Source organism: Arachis stenosperma, chromosome 5, assembly GCF_014773155.1.
Source record: "Arachis stenosperma cultivar V10309 chromosome 5, arast.V10309.gnm1.PFL2, whole genome shotgun sequence".
NCBI classification, from domain to species: Eukaryota; Viridiplantae; Streptophyta; class Magnoliopsida; order Fabales; family Fabaceae; genus Arachis; species Arachis stenosperma.
In genome coordinates, this window is record NC_080381.1 from 54,411,329 (window position 1) to 54,432,382 (window position 21,054).

The window sequence follows — 21,054 nt, forward strand, 5'->3', positions numbered from 1 at the left end:
ATTTTTATGGGAGAAGCATCTCTATCCCTGCCATTGGAGCAAACAACTTTGAGCTTAAGCCTCAATTAGTTTCTCTAATGCAACAGAATTGCAAGTTCCATGGACTTCCAATGGAAGATCCTCATCAGTTTTTAGCTGAATTCTTGCAAATCTGTGACACAGTCAAGACTAATGGGGTTGACCCTGAGGTCTATAGACTGATGCTATTCCCTTTTGCTGTAAGAGACAGAGCTAGAATATGGTTGGATTCTCAACCTAAAGAAAGCCTGGACTCTTGGGAAAAGCTAGTCAATGCCTTCTTGGCAAAGTTCTTTCCACCACAAAGATGGAGTAAGCTTAGAGTGGAAGTCCAAACCTTCAGACAGAAGGATGGAGAATCCCTCTATGAAGCTTGGGAAAGATACAACCAATTAATCAGAAAATGTCCTTCTGACATGCTTTCTGAATGGAGCATCATAGGTATTTTCTATGATGGTCTCTCTGAACTATCCAAGATGTCTTTGGATAGCTCTGCTGGAGGATCTCTTCATCTGAAGAAGACGCCTGCAGAAGCTCAAGAATTGATTGAAATGGTTGCAAATAACCAATTCATGTACACTTCTGAAAGGAATCCTGTAAACAATGGAACTAGTCAGAAGAAAGGAGTTCTTGAGATTGACACTCTGAATGCCATATTGGCTCAGAACAAGATATTGACTCAACAAGTCAATTTGATTTCTCAAAGTCTGTCTGGAATGCAAAATGCACCAAGCAGTACTAAGGAAGCTTCATCTGAGGAAGAAGCCTATGATCCTGAGAACCCTTCAATGGAAGAGGTGAATTACCTAGGAGAACCCTATGGAAACACCTACAATTCTTCATGGAGAAATCACCCCAATTTCTCATGGAAGAATCAAGAGAGACCTCAACAAGGTTTCAATAACAATAATGGTGGAAGAAACAGGTTTAGCAATGGCAAGCCTTTTCCATCATCTTCTCAGCAACAGACAGAGAGTTCTAAGCAGAATACTTCTGACTTAGCAACAATGGTCTCTGATATAATAAAGACCACTCAAAGTTTCATGAATGAAACAAGGTCCTCCATCAGAAATTTGGAAGGACAAGTGGGTCAGCTGAGCAAGAAAGTTACTGAACTCCCTCCTAGCACTCTCCCAAGCAATACAGAAGAAAATCCAAAAGGAGAGTGCAAAGCCATAGACATGGCCGAATATGGAGAGGAAAGAGAGGAGGAGGACGCCACTGAGGAAGACCTCAGTGGGCGTGTACCAATCTCCTCTGAGTTCCTCAATAAGGAACAATGGGAATCTGAGGCTCAAAATGAGACCATAGAGATTCCATTGGACTTACTTCTGCCATTCATGAGCTCTGATGAGTATTCTTCCTCTGAAGAGGATGAGTATGTCACTGAAGAGCAAGTTGCTAAATACCTTGGAACAATCATGAAGCTAAATGACAAGTTATTTGGAAATGAGACTTTGGGAGAATGAACCTCCTTTGCTCACCAAAGAACTGGATGACTTGTCTAGGCAGAAACTGCCTCAAAAGAGGCAGGATCCTGGGAAGTTTTCTATACCTTGTACCATAGGCACCATGACCTTCAAGAAGGCCTTGTGTGACTTAGGGTTAAGTGTAAACCTCATGCCCCTCTCTGTAATGGAGAAATTAGAGATCTTTGAGGTGCAAGCTGCAAGAATCTCATTAGAGATGGCAGACAATTCAAGAAAACAAGCTCATGGACTTGTAGAGAATGTTTTGGTGAAAATTGAAAACCATTACATCCCTACTGATTTCATAGTCCTAGAGACTGGGAAGTGCATGGATGAATCCATCATCCTTGGCAGACCCTTCCTAGCCACAGCAAAGGCTGTGATTGATGTTGATAGAGGAGAGTTGATCATTCAAGTGAATGGAGAATCCTTGGTGTTTAAGGCCCAAGGACATCCCTCTATCATCATGGAGAGGAAGCATGAAGAGCTTCTCTCAAAACAGAGCCAAGCAGAGCCCCCACAGTCAAACTCTAAGTTTGGTGTTGGGAGGCCACAACCAAACTCTAAGTTTGGTGTTGAACCCCCACATTCAAACTCTAAGTTTGGTGTTGGGAGGTTCCAACACGGTTCTGAGTATCTCTGAGGCTCCATGAGAGTCCTCTGTCAAGCTAATGACATTAAAGAAGCGCTTGTTGGGAGGCAACCCAATATTTTATAGTTAACTATTTTCTTTTGCTATTTTATCTTTTTTGTAGGTTGATGATCATAAGAAGTCACAAAAACAATAAAAAAAAAAGCAAAAACAGAATGAAAAACAGGAAGAAAAACAGCACACCCTGGAGGAAGAAGCTGCTGGCGTTTAAACGCCAGTAAGCCTAGCATTTGGGCGTTTAACGCCCAGTCTGGCACCATTCTGGGCGTTTAACGCCAGAAAGGGGCACCAGACTGGCGTTAAACGCCAGTAAAGGGCAACAACCTGGCGTTAAACGCCAGGAATGGGCACCAGCCCGGCGTTTAACGCCAGAAACAGCTCAAAACGTGATTTTGAGCAACATTTGGTGCAGGGATGACTTTTCCTTGACACCACAGGATCTGTGGACCCCACAGGACCCCACCATCACTCTCTCTTCTTCCCCCACTCACCAATCACCTCAATACCTCTTCCCCAAAAACCATTCACCTATCAAATCCCATCTTTCTCTTCACCACTCACATCCATCCTTCATAAATCCCCACCAACCTCACCCTTCAAATTCAAACCACTTTCCCTCCCAAACCCACCCTCCATGGCCGAACCATCACCCCCCTCTCTCCTATATATACCCTTCTTCAACCCTTCATTTTCACACAACCTAAACACCCTTTCTTACCCTTCTTGGCCGAACACACCTCCTTCCCCCTCTTCCTCATTTCTTCTTCTTCTACTCTCTTCTTTCTTCTTTTGCTCAAGGACGAGCAAACATTTTAAGTTTGGTGTGGTAAAAGCGTTGCTTTTTCATAACCATTTATGGCATCCAAGGCCGGAGAAACCTCTAAAAAGAGGAAAGGGAAGGCAAAAGCTTCCACCTCCGAGTCATGGGAGATGGATAGATTCCTCTCAAGGGTGCATCAAGTCCACTTCTATGAAGTTGTGGCCTTGAAGAAGGTGATCCCCGAAGTCCCCTTTTCACTCAAAAAGGGTGAATATCCGGAGATCCGCCATGAGATCCGAAGAAGAGGTTGGGAAGTACTCACCAACCCCATTCAACAAGTCGGAATCTTGATGGTTCAAGAGTTCTATGCCAATGCATGGATCACCAAGAACCATGACCAAAGTGTGAACCCGAATCCCAAGAATTATCTCACTATGGTTCGGGGAAATACTTGGATTTTAGTCCGGAGAGTGTGAGGGTGGCGTTCAACTTGCCTATGATGCAAGGAGATGAGCATCCTTACACTAGAAGGGTCAACTTTGATCAAAGGTTGGACCAAGTCCTCACAACCATATGTGAAGAGGGCGCACAATGGAAGCAAGATTCAAGAGGAAAGCCGGTTCAATTGAGAAGGCATGACCTCAAGCCCGTGGCTAGAGGATGGTTAGAGTTCATACAACGCTCAATCATTCCCACTAGCAACCGGTCCGAAGTTACCATAGACCGGGCCATCATGATCCATAGCATCATGATTGGAGAAGAAATAGAAGTTCATGAGGTTATAGCCCAAGAACTCTACAAGGTGGCGGACAAGACCTCCACTTTGGCAAGGTTAGCCTTTCCTCATCTCATCTGTCACCTCTGTTATTCAGTTGGAGTTGACATAGAGGGAGATATCCCCATTGATGAGGACAAGCCCATCACCAAGAAAAGGATGGAGTACACAAGAGACCCCTCTCACCATGAGATCCCTGAGATTCCTCAAGGGATGCACTTTCCTCCACAAAATTATTGGGAGCAATTAAACACCTCCCTAGGAGAATTGAGTTCCAACATGGGACAACTAAGGGTGGAGCATCAAGAACACTCCATTCTCCTCCATGAAATAAGAGAAGATCAAAGAATCATGAGAGAGGAGCAACAAAGACAAGGAAGAGACATTGAGGAGCTCAAGCACTCCATAGGATCTTCAAGAGCAAGAAAGAGCCGCCATCACTAAGGTGGACCCGTTCCTTGATTTCCTTGTTCTTTATTCTTCTGTTTTTCGATTTTTATGCTTATGGTTATCCATGTTTGTGTCTTGTGATCATTAGTGTCTTAGTGTCTATGCCTTAAAGTTATGAATGTCCTATGAATCCATCACCTTTCTTGAATAAAAACGTGCTTAATTGAAAAGGAAAGAATTGCATGAATTCTGAATTTTATAATAGTTTAATTATTTTGATGTGGTGGCAACACTTTTGTTCTTTGAATGTATGCTTGAACAGTGCATATGTCTTTTGAACTTGTGGTTCATGAATGTTGGCTCTTGAAAGAATGATGAAAAAGGAGACATGTTACTGAGGATCTGAAAAATCATTAAAAATGATTCTTGAAGCAAGAAAAAGCAGTGAATACAAAAAAAAAAAAAGAGAAAGAAGAAAAAAAAAACCGAAAAAAAAAGAAGAGAAAGAAGAAATAAAGTTGTGATCCAAGGCAAATAAGAGTGTGCTTAAGAACCCTGGACACCTCTAATTGGGGACTTTAGCAAAGCTGAGTCACAATCTGAAAAGGTTCACCCAATTATGTGTCTGTGGCATGTATGTATCCGGTGGTAATACTGGAAGACAGAGTGCTTTGGGCCACAGCCAAGACTCAATAAGTAGCTGTGTTCAAGAATCATCATACTTAACTAGGAGAATCAATAACACTATCTGGATTCTAAGTTCCTAAAGAAGCCAATCATTCTGAATTACAAGGGATAGAGTGAGATGCCAAAACTATTCAAAGACAAAAAGTTAAAAGCCCCGCTCATCTAATTAATACTGATCTTCATAGATGTTTTTGGAGTTCATTGCATATTCTCTTCCTTTTATCTTATTTGATTTTCAGTTGCTTGGGGACAAGCAACAATTTAAGTTTGGTGTTGTGATGAGCGGATAATTTGTATGCTTTTTGGCACTGTTTTTAGTATGTTTTTAGTATCCTTTAGTTAGTTTTTAGTATATTTTTATTAGTTTTTAGTTAAAATTCACTTTTCTGGACTTTACTAGGGGTTTGTGTGTTTTTCTGTGATTTCAGGTATTTTCTGGCTGAAATTGAGGGACCTGAGCAAAAATCTGATCCAGAGACTCAAAAGGACTGCAGATGCTGTTGGATTCTGACCTCCCTGCACTCGAAGTGGATTTTCTGGAGCTACAGAAGCCCAATTGGCGCGCTCTCAACGGCGTTGGAAAGTAGACATCCTGGGCTTTCCAGCAATATATAATAGTCCATACTTTGCCCAAGATTTGATGGCCCAAACCGGCGTTCAAAGTCACCTCAAGAAATTCCAGCGTTAAACGCCGGAACTGGCACCTAATTGGGAGTTAAACGCCCAAACTGGCACTAAAGCTGGCGTTTAACTCCAAGGAGAGTCTCTACACGAAATTGCTTCATTGCTCAGCCCAAGCACACACCAAGTGGGCCCGGAAGTGGATTTTTATGTCATTTACTCATCTATGTACTAGTTTTCTATAAGTAGGACCTTTTACTATTGTATTAAAGAGCTTTTTCGATCATGTTTTGATGATTGAACCCTCTTTGGGAGGCTGGCCATTCGGCCATGCCTAGACCTTGTTCTTATGTATTTTCAACGGTGGAGTTTCTACACACCATAGATTAAGGTGTGGAGCTCTGCTGTACCTCGAGTATTAATGCAATTACTATTGTTCTTCCATTCAATTCCGCTTGTTCTTTGTCCAAGATATCACTTGTTCTTCAACATGATGAAGGTGATGATTGACGCCCATCACCATTCTCACCCATGAACAAGGTGACTGACAACCATTCTTGTTCTACAAGCATCTGAGGCTTAGTGAATATCTCTTGGATTCCCGATTGCACGATGCATGGTTGATCGCCTGACAACCGAGTGCTCGCCTGACAAACGAGCCAACCATTCCGTGAGATCAGAGTCTTCGTGGTATAGGCAAGAACTGATGGCAGCATTCAAGAGAATCCGGAAGGTCTAACCTTGTCTGTGGTATTCTGAGTAGGATTCAATGACTGAATGACTGTGACGTGCTTCAAACCTGTAACCTACTGGGCGTTAGTGACAGACGCAAAAGAGTGATTCTATTCCGGTAGGGGAGGGAACCAAACCGGTGATTGGCAGTACTGTGACAGAGTGCGTGCATTAGCTTTCACTGCGCGGATGGGAGGTAGCTGCTGACAACAGTGAGACCCTACACGAGCTTGCCATGGAAAGGAGTAAGAAAGGATTGGATGAAGGCAGTAGGAAAGCAGAGAGACGGAAGGGAAGGCATCTTCATACGCTTGTCTGAAGCTCATACACCAATGATATACATAAGTATCACTATCTTTATCTTCTGTGTTATTTTCGTTCATCATCATATACATTTGAGTTTGCCTGACTAAGATTTACAAGATGACCATAGCTTGCTTCAATGCTAACAATCTCCGTGGGATCGACCCTTACTCACGTAAGGTATTACTTGGACGACCCAGTGCACTTGCTGGTTAGTTGTGCGAAGTTGTGTAATGCCATGGAATTGAACCACCAAGTTTTTGGAGTTCATGACCAGGGATTATGAGAGTTGTGAAAAGTATTGTTCACAATTTCGCGCACCAGTAGCCATTGACAACAGTGATCCACCAACACACAGCTTGCCATAGGAGGAACCTTGCATGCGTGAAGAAGAAGACAGGGGGAAAGCAGAGATTTAAAAGACAAAGCATTTCCAAAACTCCAACATATTCTCCATTACTGCATAACAAGTATTATTTAATCTATGCTTTTTATTTACTACCAATCAAAACTGAGAATTATTATTATCCTGACTAAGAGTTACAAGATAACCATAGCTTGCTTCAAGCCAACAATCTCCGTGGAATTCGACCCTTACTCACGTAAGGTATTACTTGGACGACCCAGTGCACTTGCTGGTTAGTGGTACGAGTTGTGAAAAGTGTGATTTACAATTTCGTGCACCAGTAAGCACCCACATGTATATATTTGCATATTTTCTATTTCAAATAAAGTTTTTTCAGATTTTCTACAAATTCTCTTTGTCAAGACACATTAATCTGATAACGCAAAAATTTATCGCCCGATTATAAAGCTACAGATCGGCAAAGTGAAAACCAAAGTCACTGCCCGACATGGATGACAAAATGAAAACCAAATTCATCCAAAGTTGGCCAAGCGAAATGCACTACCTAATTTCTACTAAACCGGCAAGATGAACAGCGATGAAAACAGAATAATGCAAGAAGTTATCAAAGTGATCCATAGGAAAAGACCTAACGTGGTCTTAACAAAATGGGTTGCTAGAAATAACTCAAAGACGGACCGACATAAAGAAGTCGGACCAGTCAAATAGCTCCAACACTCTTAAGATTCCTGAAAAGCTCCAAAAGCTGTAAGCAAGCATATCCCAAAAAACAAAGCTACTGTAGAAGACTCAAGAGGCCACCCAAAAGTCGACCCCAAAGAGCATAAAAAGCTACTTTTCTTAAATAGAGTTGCTAAGAAAAGCAAACCAAAATATCCAAGTGGTGCACAAAATTGTGATCATCAATGGCGCCATCAACATGGTACGCTCAATTGCAATCTCAACTCTTTATCACAACTCCGCTCAACTAACCAGCAAGTGTACTGGGTCGTCCAAGTAATAAACCTTACGCGAGTAAGGGTCGATCCCACGGAGATTGTTGGTATGAAGCAAGCTATGGTCATCTTGTAAATCTCAGTCAGGCAAATTCAAATGGTTATGGAGGATTGATAATTAAAAGATGAATAAAACATAAAATAAAGATAGAGATACTTATGTAATTCATTGGTGAGAATTTTAGATAAGCATATGGAGATGCTTTGTCCCTTCCGTCTCTCTGCTTTCCTACTGTCTTCATCCAATCCTTCTTACTCCTTTCAATGGCAAGCTGTATGTTGGGCATCACCGTTGTCAATGGCTACAGTCCCGTCCTCTCAGTGAAAATGTTCAACGCGCTCTGTCATAGCACGACTATTCATCTGTCGGTTTTTGATCATGTCGGAATAGAATCCAGTGATTCTTTTGCGTCTGTCACTAACGCCCCACAATTGTGAGTTTGAAGCTCGTCACAGTCATTCAATCCCTGAATCCTACTCAGAATACCACAGACAAGGTTTAGACCTTCCGGATTCTCAAGAATGGCCGCCAATGGATTCTAGCTTATACCACGAAGATTCTGATTAAGGAATCCAAGAGATATCCACTTAAGCCTTGTTTGCATGTAGAACGGAAGTGGTTATCAGGCACGCGTTCATAAGTGAGAATGATGATGAGCGTCACATAATCATCACATTCATCATGTTCTTGGGTGCGAATGAATATCTTAGAACAAGAATAAGATGAATTGAATGGAAAATAGTAGTAATTGCATTGATACTCGAGGTACAGCAGAGCTCCACACCTTGATCTATGGTGTGTAGAATCTCCACCATTGAAAACACATAAAAACAAGGTCTAGGCATGGCCGAGAGGCCAGCCCCCATGATCTAAGAACTAGACATCCAAAGATGAAAATACAATAGCAAAAGGTCCTATTTATAGAGAACTAGTAGCTTAGGATTTACAAAAATGAGTAAATGACGTAAAAATCCACATCCGGGCCCACTTGGTCTGTGCTTGGGCTGATCATTGAAGCTTTCATGTGTAGAGACTTTTCTTGGAGTTAAACACCAGCTTTTGTGCCAGTTTGGGCGTTTAACTCCAGCTTTTGTGCCAGTTCCGGCGTTAAACGCCGGGAATTCTTGAGCTGATTTGGAATGCCAGTTTGAGCTGATTTGGAAAGCCCTGGATGTCTACTTTCTAACGCAATTTAGAGCGCGCCAATTGGGCTTCTGTAGCTCCAGAAAATCCACTTCGAGTGCAGGGAGGTCAGAATCCAACAGCATCTGCAGCCCTTTTCAGCCTCTGAATTAGATTTTTGCTCAGGTCCCTCAATTTCAGCCAGAAAATACCTGAAATCACAGAAAAACACACAAACTCATAGTAAAGTCCAGAAAAGTGAATTTTAAATAAAAACTAATAAAAATATAATAAAAACTAACTAAAACATACTAAAAACAATGCCAAAAAGCTTATAAATTATCCGCTCATCACAACACCAAACTTAAATTGTTGCTTGTCCCCAAGCAACTGAAAATCAATAGGTTAAAAAAGAAGAGAATATATAATGAATTCCAAAAACATCTATGAAGATCAATATTAATTAGATGAGCGGGGCTTTTAGCTTTTTGCCTCTGAACAGTTTTGGCATCTCACTTTATCCTTTGAAGTTCAGAATGATTGGCTTCTATAGGAACTCATAATCCGGATAGTGTTATTGATTCTCCTAGTTAAGTATGATGATTCTTGAACACAGCTACTTTATGAGTCTTGGCCGTGGCCCAAAGCACTTTGTTTTCCAGTATTACTACCGGATACATCCACGCCACAGACACATAACTGGGTGAACCTTTTCAGATTGTGACTCAACTTTGCTAGAGTCCCCAATTAGAGATGTCCAGGGTTCTTAAGCACACTCTTTTTTGCTTTGGATCACTACTTTAACCGCTCAGTCTCAAGTTTTCACTTGACACCTTCACGCCACAAGCACATGATTAGGGACAACTTGGTTTAGCCGCTTAGGCCAGGATGTTATTCCTGTAGGCCCTTCTATCCACTGATGCTCAAAGCCTTGGATCCTTTTTATTATCTTTGCCTTTTAAAGGGCTATTGGCTTTTTCTGCTTGCTCTTTTTTTTTTTTGACTTCACTACTTTTTCTTACTTCAAGAATCGTTTTTATGATTTTTCAGATCCTCAGTAACATGTCTCCTTTTTCATCATTCTTTCAAGAGCCAACAATTTTAACATTCATGAACAACAAATTTAAAAGTCATATGCACTGTTCAAGCATACATTTAGAAATCAAAAGTATTGCCACCACATCAGAATAATTAATCTGTTATAAAATTCAAAATTCATGCAATTCTTCTCTTTTTCAATTAAGAACATTTTTCATTTAAGAATGGTGATGGATTCATAAGACATTCATAACTTTAAGGCATAGACACTAAGACACTACTGATCATAAGACACAAACATAAATAAAACATAAAGCATAATTTTCGAAAAACAGAAAAATAAAGAACAGGGAGATTAAAGAACGGGTCCACCTTAGTGATGGCGACTTGTTCTTCCTCTTGAAGATCTTATGGAGTGCTTGAGCTCCTCAATGTCTCTTCCTTGCCTTTGTTGCTCCTCTCTCATGATTCTTTGATCTTCTCTAATTTCATGGAGGAGGATGGAATGTTCTTGGTGCTCTACCCTTAGTTGTCCCATGTTGGAACTCAATTCTCCTAGGGAGGTGTTGATTTGCTCCCAATAGTTTTGTGGAGGAAAGTATATCCCTTGAGGCATCTCAGGGATTTCATGATGAGGAATTTCCTCATGTCCATGAGTGGGATCTCTTGTTTGCTCCATCCTCTTCTTAGTGATGGGCTTGTCCTCATCAATGAGGATGTCTCCCTCTATGTTAATTCCAACTGAATTACAGAGGTGACAAATGAGATGAGGGAAGGCTAACCTTGCCAAGGTAGAGGACTTGTTCGCCACCTTATAAAGTTCTTGGGATATAACCTTATGAACTTCTACTTCCTCTCCAATCATGATGCTATGAATCATGATAGCCCAGTCTATAGTAGCTTCAGACCGATTGCTAGTGGGAATGATTGAGCGTTGGATAAACTCCAACCATCCCCTAGCCACGGGCTTGAGGTCATGCCTTCTCAGTTGAACCGGCTTCCCTCTTGAATCTCTCTTCCATTGAGCGCCCTCTTCACAAATGTCTATGAGGACTTGGTCCAACCTTTGATCAAAGTTGACCCTTCTAGTGTAGGGGTGTTCATCTCCTTGCATCATGGGCAAGTTGAATGCCAACCTTACATTTTTCGGACTAAAATCTAAGCATTTCCCCCGAACCATTGTAAGCCAATTCTTTGGGTCCGGGTTCACACTTTGATCATGGTTCTTGGTGATCCATGCATTGGCATAGAACTCTTGAACCATTAAGATTTTGACTTGTTGAATGGGGTTGGTAAGAACTTCCCAACCTCTTCTTTGGATCTCATGTTGGATCTCCGGATATTCACTCTTTTTAAGTTTGAAAGGAACCTCGGGGATCACCTTCTTCATGGCCACAACTTCATAGAAGTGGTCTTGATGCACCCTTGAGATGAATCTCTCCATCTCTCATGACTCGGAGGTGGAAGCTTTTGCCTTCCCTTTCTTCTTTCTAGAGGTTTCTCCGGCCATAGGTGCCATAAATGGTTATGGAAAAACAAAAAGCAACTCTTTTACCACACCAAACTTAGAAAGTTTGCTCGTCCTCGAGCAAAAGAAGAAAGAAAGGAGTAGAAGAAGAAGAAAATTGAGGAGATGGAGGGCCCTTTGTGGTTCGGCTGAGAGGGAGAAGTAGTGTTTAGGTTGTGTGAAAATGAAGGAGTGAAGAAGGGTTTATATAGGGGTGGAGAGAGGGGTAGTGTTCGGCCATTATGGGTGGGTTTGGGAGGGAAAGTGGTTTGAATTTGGATGGTGGGGTAGGTGGGGTTTTATGAAGGATGGATGTGAGTAGTGAAAAAAATTGTGGGATTTGATAGGTGAGGGGTTTTTGGGGAAGAGTTATAGAGGTGATTGGTGAGTGGGTGAAGAAGAGAGAGAGTGGTGGGGTAGGTGGGGATCCTGTGGGGTCCACAGATCCTGAGGTGCCAAGGATAGCTCATCCCTGCACCAAGTGGCGTGCAAAAACGCCCTTTCTGCCAATCTTGGCGTTAAACACCGGGCTGCTGCCCTTTTCTGGCGTTAAACACCAGTCTGGTGCCCCCTTTCTGGGCGTTAAATGCCCATAATGGTGCCAGACTGGGCGTTAAACGCCCATTTGCTGCCCTTACTGGCGTTTAAATGCCAGCAAGCTTTTCCTCCAGGGTGTGCTATTTTTTTTTGTTTTTCATTCTATTTTTGCTTTTTGAATTATTTTTGTGACTTCACATGATCATCAACCTATAGAAAACATAAAATAACAATGGAAAATAGATAAATATAACATTGGGTTGCCTCCCAACAAGAGCTTTTTTAATGTCAGTAGCTTGACAGTGGGCCCTCATGGAGCCTCACAGATGTTCAGAGTAATGTTGGAACCTCCCAACACCAAACTTAGAGTTTGAATGTGGGGGTTCAACACCAAACTTAGAATTTGGTTGTGGCCTCCCAACACCAAACTTAGAGTTTGTCTGTGGGGGCTCTGTTTGACTCTGTTTTGAGAGAAGCTCTTCATGCTTCCTCTCCATGGTTACAGAGGGATATCCTTGAGCCTTAAATACAAAGGATTCTTCATTCACTTGAATGATCAATTCTCCTCTGTCAACATCAATCACAGTCTTTGCTGTGGCTAGGGAGGGTCTGCCAAGGATGATGGATTCATCCATACACTTCCCAGTCTCTAGGACTATGAAATCAGCAGGGATGTAATGGTCTTCAATCTTTACCAGAACATCCTCTACAAGTCCATAAGCTTATTTTCTTGAATTGTCTGCCATCTCTAGTGAGATTCTTGCAGCTTGTACCTCAACGATCCCTAGCTTCTCCATTACAGAGAGAGGCATGAGGTTTATGCTTGACCCTAGGTCACACAGAGCCTTCTTGAAGGTCATGGTGCCTAATGTAGAAGGTATTGAGAACTTCCCAGGGTCTTGTCTCTTTTGAGGTAATCTCTGCCTTGTCAAGTCATCCAGTTCTTTGGTGAGCAAAGGGGGTTCATCCTCCCAAGTCTCATTACCAAATAACTTGTCATTTAGCTTCATGATTGCTCCAAGGTACTTAGCTACTTGCTCTTCAGTGACATCTTCGTCCTCTTCAGAGGAAGAATACTCATCAAAGCTCATGAATGGCAGAAGTAAATCCAATAGAATCTCTATGGTCTCAGTGTGAGCCTCAGATTCCCATGGTTCCTCATTAGGGAACTCATTGGAGGCCAGTGGACGTCCATTGAGGTCTTCCTCAGTGGCGATCACTGCCTCTTCCTCCTTTCCAAATTCGGCCATGTTGATGGCCTTACACTCTCCTTTTGGATTCTCTTCTGTATTGCTTGGAAGAGTACTAGGAGGGAGTTCAGTAACTTTCTTACTCAGCTGACCCACTTGTGCCTCCAAGTTTCTAATGGAGGACCTTGTTTCAGTCATGATAATTTGAGTGGTTTTGATTAGATCAGAGACCATGGTTGCTAAGTCAGGGTGGCTCTGCTTAGAATTCTCTGTCTGTTGCTGAGAAGATGATAGAAAAGGCTTGCCATTGCTAAACCTGTTTCTTCCACCATTATTGTTGTTGAAACCTTGTTGAGGTCTCTGTTGATCTTTCCATGAGAGATTTGGATGATTTCTCCATGAAGGATTATAGGTGTTTCCATCGGGTTCTCCCATGTAATTCACCTCTTCCATTGATGGGTTCTCAGGATCATAAGCTTCTTCTTCAGATGAAGCGTCCTTAGTACTGCCTGGTGCAGCTTGCATTCCAGACAGACTTTAAGAAATCATATTGACTTGCTGAGTCAATATTTTGTTCTGAGCCAATATGGCATTCAGAGTATCAATCTCAAGAACTCCTTTCTTCTGATTTGTCCCATTGTTCACAGGATTCCTTTCAGAAGTGTACATGAATTGGTTATTTGCAACCATTTCAATGAGTTCTTGAGCTTCTGCAGCCGTCTTCTTCAGATGAAGAGATCCTCTAGCAGAGCTATCCAATGACATCTTGGACAGTTCAGACAGACCATCATAGGAGATACCTATGATGCTCCATTCAGAAAGCATGTCAGAAGGACACTTTCTGATCAATTGTTTGTATCTTTCCCAAACTTCATAGAGGGATTCACCTTCCTTCTGTCTGAAGGTTTGAACTTTCACTCTTAGCTTACTCAATTTTTGAGGTGGAAAGAACTTTGCCAAGAAGGCATTGACTAGCTTTTCCCAAGAGTTCAGGCTTTTTTTAGGTTATGAGTCCAACCATATCCTAGCTCTGTCTCTTACAGCAAAAGGGAATAGCATAAGTCTGTAGACCTCAGGGTCAACCCCATTGGTCTTGACAGTGTCATAGATTTGCAAGAATTCAGCTAAAAATTGATGAGGATCTTCCACTGGAAGTCCATGGAACTTGCAATTCTGTTGCATTAGAGAAACTAATTGAGGCTTAAACTCAAAGTTGTTTGCTCCAATGGCAGGGATAGAGATGCTTCTCCCATAGAAGTCGGGAGTAGGTGCAGTAAAGTCACCAAGCACTTTCCTTGCATTGTTGGCATTGTTTTTGTTTTCGGCTGCCATGTCTTCTTCTTGTTTGAAAATTTCTGTTAGGTCCTCTCCAGAGAGTAGTGCTTTAGCTTCTCTTAGCTTCCACTTTAAGGTCCTTTCAGGTTCAGAATCAGCCTCAACAAGAATGCTTTTGTCCTTTCTCCTGCTCATATGAAAGAAAAGAGAACAAGAAAGTATGGAATCCTCTATGTCACAGGATAGAGATTCCTTGAGGTGTCAGAGGAAAAGAAGAATAGAAGAAGGAGGTAGAAGAATTCGAACTTATCAAGAGGAATTGAGTTCGAATTGTGCATTGAGGAGGAGTGTTAGTCCATAAATAGAAGGATGTGAGAAGAGGGGAAGAATTTTTGAAATTAAAGTAAAAGATTTTAAAATAATTAAAGGAAATTTTGAAAATTTGATTGATGATTTTCGAAAATTAAAGTTGGGAAAGAAATAAAGTGATTTTGAAAAAGATTTTGAAATTAGAAATCAAAAGGATATGCTTGAAAACTATTTTGAAAAGATGTGATTAAGAAGATATGATTGAAAAGTTATGGTTTTAAAGAGATATGATTGAAAAGATATGATTGAAAAACAATTTAAAAAGATTTGATTTTTAAAAATTATGGAAACTTGAAAAAAATCTGAATTAAAAACAAAATCTTTCCTCTTGTGCCATCCTGGCGTTAAACGCCCAGAATGGTATCCATTCTGGCGTTTAACGCCCAAAACTCTACCTTTTTGGGCGTTAAATGCCCAGCCAGGCACCCTGGCTGGCGTTTAAATGTCAGTTTTCCTTCCTCACTGGGCGTTTTGAACGCCCAGCTTTTTCTGTGTAATTCCTCCGCTGCATGTTCTGAATCTTCAATTATCTGTATTGACTTGAAAAGACACAATTTAAATTTTTTTTTGAATTTTTAATGATGAGGAATAATCAAAATGCCACTAAGATCAAATAAACAATGCATGCAAGACACCAAACTTAGAAGTTTGTATACTATTGACACTAACAAATTGAGAATGCATATGAGAAATAACAAAACACTCAAGACAAGAGAATTTAAAGATCAGATCAAGGAAATCATCTAGAACAACTTGAAGATCAATGAAGAACATAATGCATGTAATTTTCGAAAATTAGAGGAATAAAGACATGCAAATGACACCAAACTTAAAATTAGACACTAGACTCAAACAAGAAACATAAAAATATTTTTGATTTTACGATTTTATAAAAAAATTTTGGATTTTTCGAAAATTATATGGAAAAGAAAAATGAGCATTTCAAAATTCTTAATGAGAATTTCCAGGAATCATGCAATGTTAGTCTAAAGCTGCAGTCTAAAAAGATTAGACATGGCTAGCAAAGCTTCAGCAGGACATTACATTCAAGAGCTAAATTGATGAGAATCAATCAGCTTGGTGATGATGAAAACATCATCTGAAACTCTAGAATTCATTCTTAAGAACTCTGAAGAACAAAATAAAATAAAATTACCTAATCTAAGCAACAAGATGAACCGTCAGTTATCCAAACTTGAATAATCCCCGGCAACGGCGCCAAAAACTTGGTGAACAAAATTGTGATCATCAATGGGGCCATCAATATGGTACGCTCAATTGCAATCTCAACTCTTTATCACAACTCCGCACAACTAACTAGCAAGTGCACTGGGTCGTCCAAGTAATAAACCTTACGCGAGTAAGGGTCGATCCCACGGAGATTGTTGGTATGAAGCAAGCTATGGTCGTCTTGTAAATCTCAGTCAGGCGGATTCAAATGGTTATGGAGGATTGATAATTAAAAGATGAATAAAACATAAAATAAAGATATAGATATTGGTGCACGAATTTGTGATCCGCACAACTAACCAGCAAGTGCACTGGGTCGTCCAAGTAATACCTTACGTGAGTAAGGGTCGATCCCACGGAGATTATTGGTTTGAATCAAGCTATGTTTATTGGTGCGCGAAATTGTGATCACTACAACTTCACACAACTAACCAGCAAGTGCACTGGGTCGTCCAAGTAATACCTTACGCGAGTAAGGGTCGATCCCACGGAGGTTGTTGGTATGAAGCAAGCTATGGTCACCTTGTAAATCTCAGTCAGGCAGACTCAAATGGATATAGTGATAAACGAATAAAGCATAAAGATAAAGATAGAGATACTTATGTATATCATTGGTGTAAGAGCTTCAGACAAGCGTATGAAGATGCCTTCCCTTCCGTCTCTCTGCTTTCCTACTGCCTTCATCCAATCCTTCTTACTCCTTTCCATGGCAAGCTCGTGTAGGGTTTCACTGTTGTCAGCAGCTACCTCCCATCCTCGCAGTGAAAGCTAATGCACGCACTCTGTCACAGTACTGCCAATCACCGGTTTGGTTCCCTCCCCTACCGGAATAGAATCCCTCTTTTACGTCTGTCACTAACGCCCAGTAGGTTACAGGTTTGAAGCACGTCACAGTCATTCAATCATTGAATCCTACTCAGAATACCACAGACAAGGTTTAGACCTTCCGGATTCTCTTGAATGCCGCCATCAGGTCCTGCCTATACCACGAAGATTCCGATTAAAGAATCCAAGAGATATTCACTAGAGCCTTGGATGCTTGTAGAACAAGAGTGGTTGTCAGTCACCTTGTTCATGAGTGAGAATGATGATGAGTGTCACGGATCATCACATTCATCAAGTTGAAGAACAAGTGATATCTTAGAACAAGAACAAGCGGAATTGAATGGAAGAACAATAGTAATTGCATTAATACTCGAGGTACAGCAGAGCTCCACACCTTAATCTATGGTGTGTAGAAACTCCACCGTTGAAAATACATAAGAACAAAAGTGATCATTGGTTTCGGCCCCAGAGAGGGAACCAGAAGAACCAAGATGAAAATACAATAGTAAAAGGTCCTACTTATAGGAAACTAGTAGCCTAGGGTGTACAAAGATGAGTAAATGACATAAAAATCCACTTCCGGGCCCACTTGGTGTGTGCTTGGGCTGAGCAATGAAGTAATTTTCGTGTAGAGACTCTTCTTGGCGTTTAACTCCCATTTTGGTGCCAGTTTGGGCGTTTAACTCCCATTTAGGTGCCAGTTCCGGCGTTTAACGCTGGGATTTCTGTAGGTGACTTTGAACGCCGGTTTGGGCCATCAAATCTTGGGCAAAGTATGGACTATCATATATTGCTGGAAAGCCCAGGATGTCTACTTTCCAACGCCGTTGAGAGCGCGCCAATTGGGCTTCTGTAGCTCCAGAAAATCCACTTCGAGTGCAGGGAGGTCAGAATCCAACAGCATCTGCAGTCCTTTTGAGTCTCTGGATCAGATTTTTGCTCAGATCCCTCAATTTCAGCCAGAAAATACCTGAAATCACAGAAAAACACACAAACTCATAGTAAAGTCCAGAAAAGTGAATTTTAACTAAAAACTAATAAAAATATAATAAAAACTCAACTAAAACTACCAAAAACATACTAAAAACAATGCCAAAAAGCGTACAAATTATCCGCTCATCACAACACCAAACTTAAATTGTTGCTTGTCCTCAAGCAACTGAAAATCAAATAAGATAAAAAGAAGAGAATATACTATAGACTCTAAATTATCAATGAAACTAAGCTCCAAATTAGATGAGCGGGACTAGTAGCTTTTTGCCTCCGAACAGTTTTGGCATCTCACTTTATCCTTTGAAATTCAGAATGATTGGCTTCTTTAGGAACTTAGAATCCAGATAGTGTTATTGATTCTCTTAGTTAAGTATGATGATTCTTGAACACAGCTACTTTATTGAGTCTTGGCCGTGGCCCAAAGCACTCTGTCTTCCAGTATTACCACCGGATACATACATGCCACAGACACATAATTGGGTGAACCTTTTCAGATTGTGACTCAGCTTTGCTAGAGTCCCCAATTAGAGGTGTCCAGGGTTCTTAAGCACACTCTTTTTGCCTTGGATCACAACTTTATTTCTTTCTTTTTCTTTTCTTTTTCTTTCTCCCCTTTTTTTCGTTTTTCTGCTTCTCTCTCTTTTTTTTTCTTTTTTTTTGAATTCACTGCTTTTTCTTGCTTCAAGAATCATTTTATGATTTTTCAGATCCTCAGTAACATGTCTCCTTTTTCATCATTCTTTCAAGAGCCAACAATTTTAACATTCATGAACCACAAATTCAAAAGACATATGCACTGTTTAAGCATACATTCAGAAAACAACAAGTATTGTCACCACATCAAACTAATTAAGCTAGTTTTAAAGATGAATTTGAAATCCTGTACTTCTTGTTCTTTTGTGATAAAAACAGTTTTCATTTAAGAAAGGTGATGGATTCATATTCATAGCTTTAAGGCATAGACACTAAGACACTAATGATCACAAGACACAAACATAGATAACATAAGCACTAAAATTCGAAAAACAGAAAAATAAAGAACAAGGAGATTAAAGAACGGGTCCACCTTAGTGATGGCGGCTCTTCCTTCCTCTTGAAGGTCCTATGGAGTGCTTGAGCTCCTCAATGTCTCTTCCTTGTCTTTGTTGCTCCTCTCTCATGATTCTTTAATCTTCTCTAATTTCATGGAGGAGGATGGCATGTTCTTGGTGCTCCACCCTTAGTTGTCCCATGTTGGAACTCAACTCTCCTAGGGAGGTGTTTAGTTGCTCCCAAATAGTCTTGTGGAGGAAAGTGCATCCCTTGAGGTATCTCAGGGATCTCATGATGAGAGGGGTCTCTTGTTTGCTCCATCTTTTTCTTAGTGATGGGCTTGAGGTCATGCCTTCTCAGTTGAACCGGCTTTGGATGCCATAAATGGTTATGGAAAAACAAAAAGCAATGCTTTTTACCACACCAAACTTAAAAGGTTTGCTCGTCCTCGAGCAGAAGAAGAAAGAAGAGAGTAGAAGAAGAAGAGATGGAGGAGATGGAGGTGGTGAAGAGGTATTGAGGTGAATGGTGAATGGGTGAAGAAGAAGAGAGAATGGTGGGGTTGGTGGGGATCCTGTGGGGTCCACAGATCCTTAGGTGTCAAGGAAAAGTCATCCCTGCACCAAATGGCATCAAAATCCACGTTTTGAGCCATTTCTGGCGTTAAACGCCGGGCTGGTGCCCATTCCTGGCGTTTAACGCCAGGTTGTTGCCCTTTACTGGCGTTTAACGCCAGTCTGGTGCCCCTTTCTGGCGTTAAACGCCCAGAATGGTGCCAGACTGGGCGTTAAACGCCCAACAGCTAGCATTACTGGCGTTTGAACGCCAGCTTCTTCTCCTCCAGGGTGTGCTGTTTTTCTTCCTGTTTTTCATTCTGTTTTTGCTTTTTTCATTGTTTTTGTGACTTCTTATGATCATCATCCTACAAAAAAGATAAAATAACAAAAGAAAATAGTTAACTATAAAACATTGGGTTGCCTCCCAACAAGCGCTTCTTTAATGTCATTAGCTTGACAGAGGACTCTCATGGAGCCTCAGAAATATTCAGAACCGTGTTGTAACCTCCCAACACCAAACTTAGAGTTTGAATGTGGGGGTTCAACACCAAACTTAGAGTTTGGTTGTGGCCTCCCAACACCAAACTTAGAGTTTGACTGTGGGGGCTCTGCTTGGCTCTGTTTTGAGAGAAGCTCTTCATGCTTCTTCTCCATGGTGACAGAGGGATATCCTTGAGCCTTAAACACATAGGATTTTTCATTCACTTGAATGATCAGTTCACCTCCATCAACATCAATCACAGCTTTTGCTGTGGCTAGGAAGGGTCTGCCAAGGATGATGGATTCATCCATGCACTTCCCAGTCTCTAGGACTATGAAGTCAGTAGGGATGTAATGGTCTTCAACTTTTACCAGAACATTCTCTACAAGTCCATGAGCTTGTTTTCTTGAGTTGTCTGCCATCTCTAGTGAGATTCTTGCAGCTTGCACCTCAAAGATCCCTAATTTCTCCATTACAGAGAGGGGCATGAGGTTTACACTTGACCCTAAGTCACACAAGGCCTTCTTGAAGGTCATGGTGCCTATGGTACAAGGTATAGAAAACTTCCCAGGATCTTGCCTCTTTTGAGGCAGTTTCTGCCTAGACAAGTCATCCGGTTCTTTGGTGAGCAAGGGAGGTTCATCCTCCCAAGTCTCATTTCCAAATAACTTGTCATTTAGCTTCATGATTGCTCCAAGGTATTTAGCAACTTGCTCTTCAGTGACATACTCATCCTCTTCAGAGGAAGAATACTCATCAGAGCTCATGAATGGCAGAAGTAAGTCCAATGGAATCTCTATGGTCTCATTTTGAGCCTCAGATTCCCATTGTTCCTCATTGAGGAACTCAGAGGAGATTGGTACACGCCCACTGAGGTCTTCCTCAGTGGCGTCCTCCTCCTCTCTTTCCTCTCCATATTCGGCCATGTCTATGGCTTTGCACTCTCCTTTTGGATTTTCTTCTGTATTACTTGGGAGAGTGCTAGGAGGGAGTTCAGTAACTTCTTGCTCAGCTGACCCACTTGTCCTTCCAAATTTCTGATGGAGGACCTTGTTTCATTCATGAAACTTTGAGTGGTCTTTATTAGATCAGAGACCATTGTTGCTAAGTCAGAAGTATTCTGCTTAG

General features: G+C 41.2%; 1 non-coding gene across 1 annotated transcript; it reads right to left on the minus strand.

The window, feature by feature from the left end:
- Positions 1-332: 332 nt before the first annotated feature.
- LOC130983550 (small nucleolar RNA R71) lies at positions 333-440 on the minus strand. The gene has a single exon (XR_009087535.1). It is a non-coding gene; the product is annotated as a small nucleolar RNA R71 (small nucleolar RNA).
- Between the last annotated feature and the right edge of the window lie 20,614 nt (positions 441-21,054).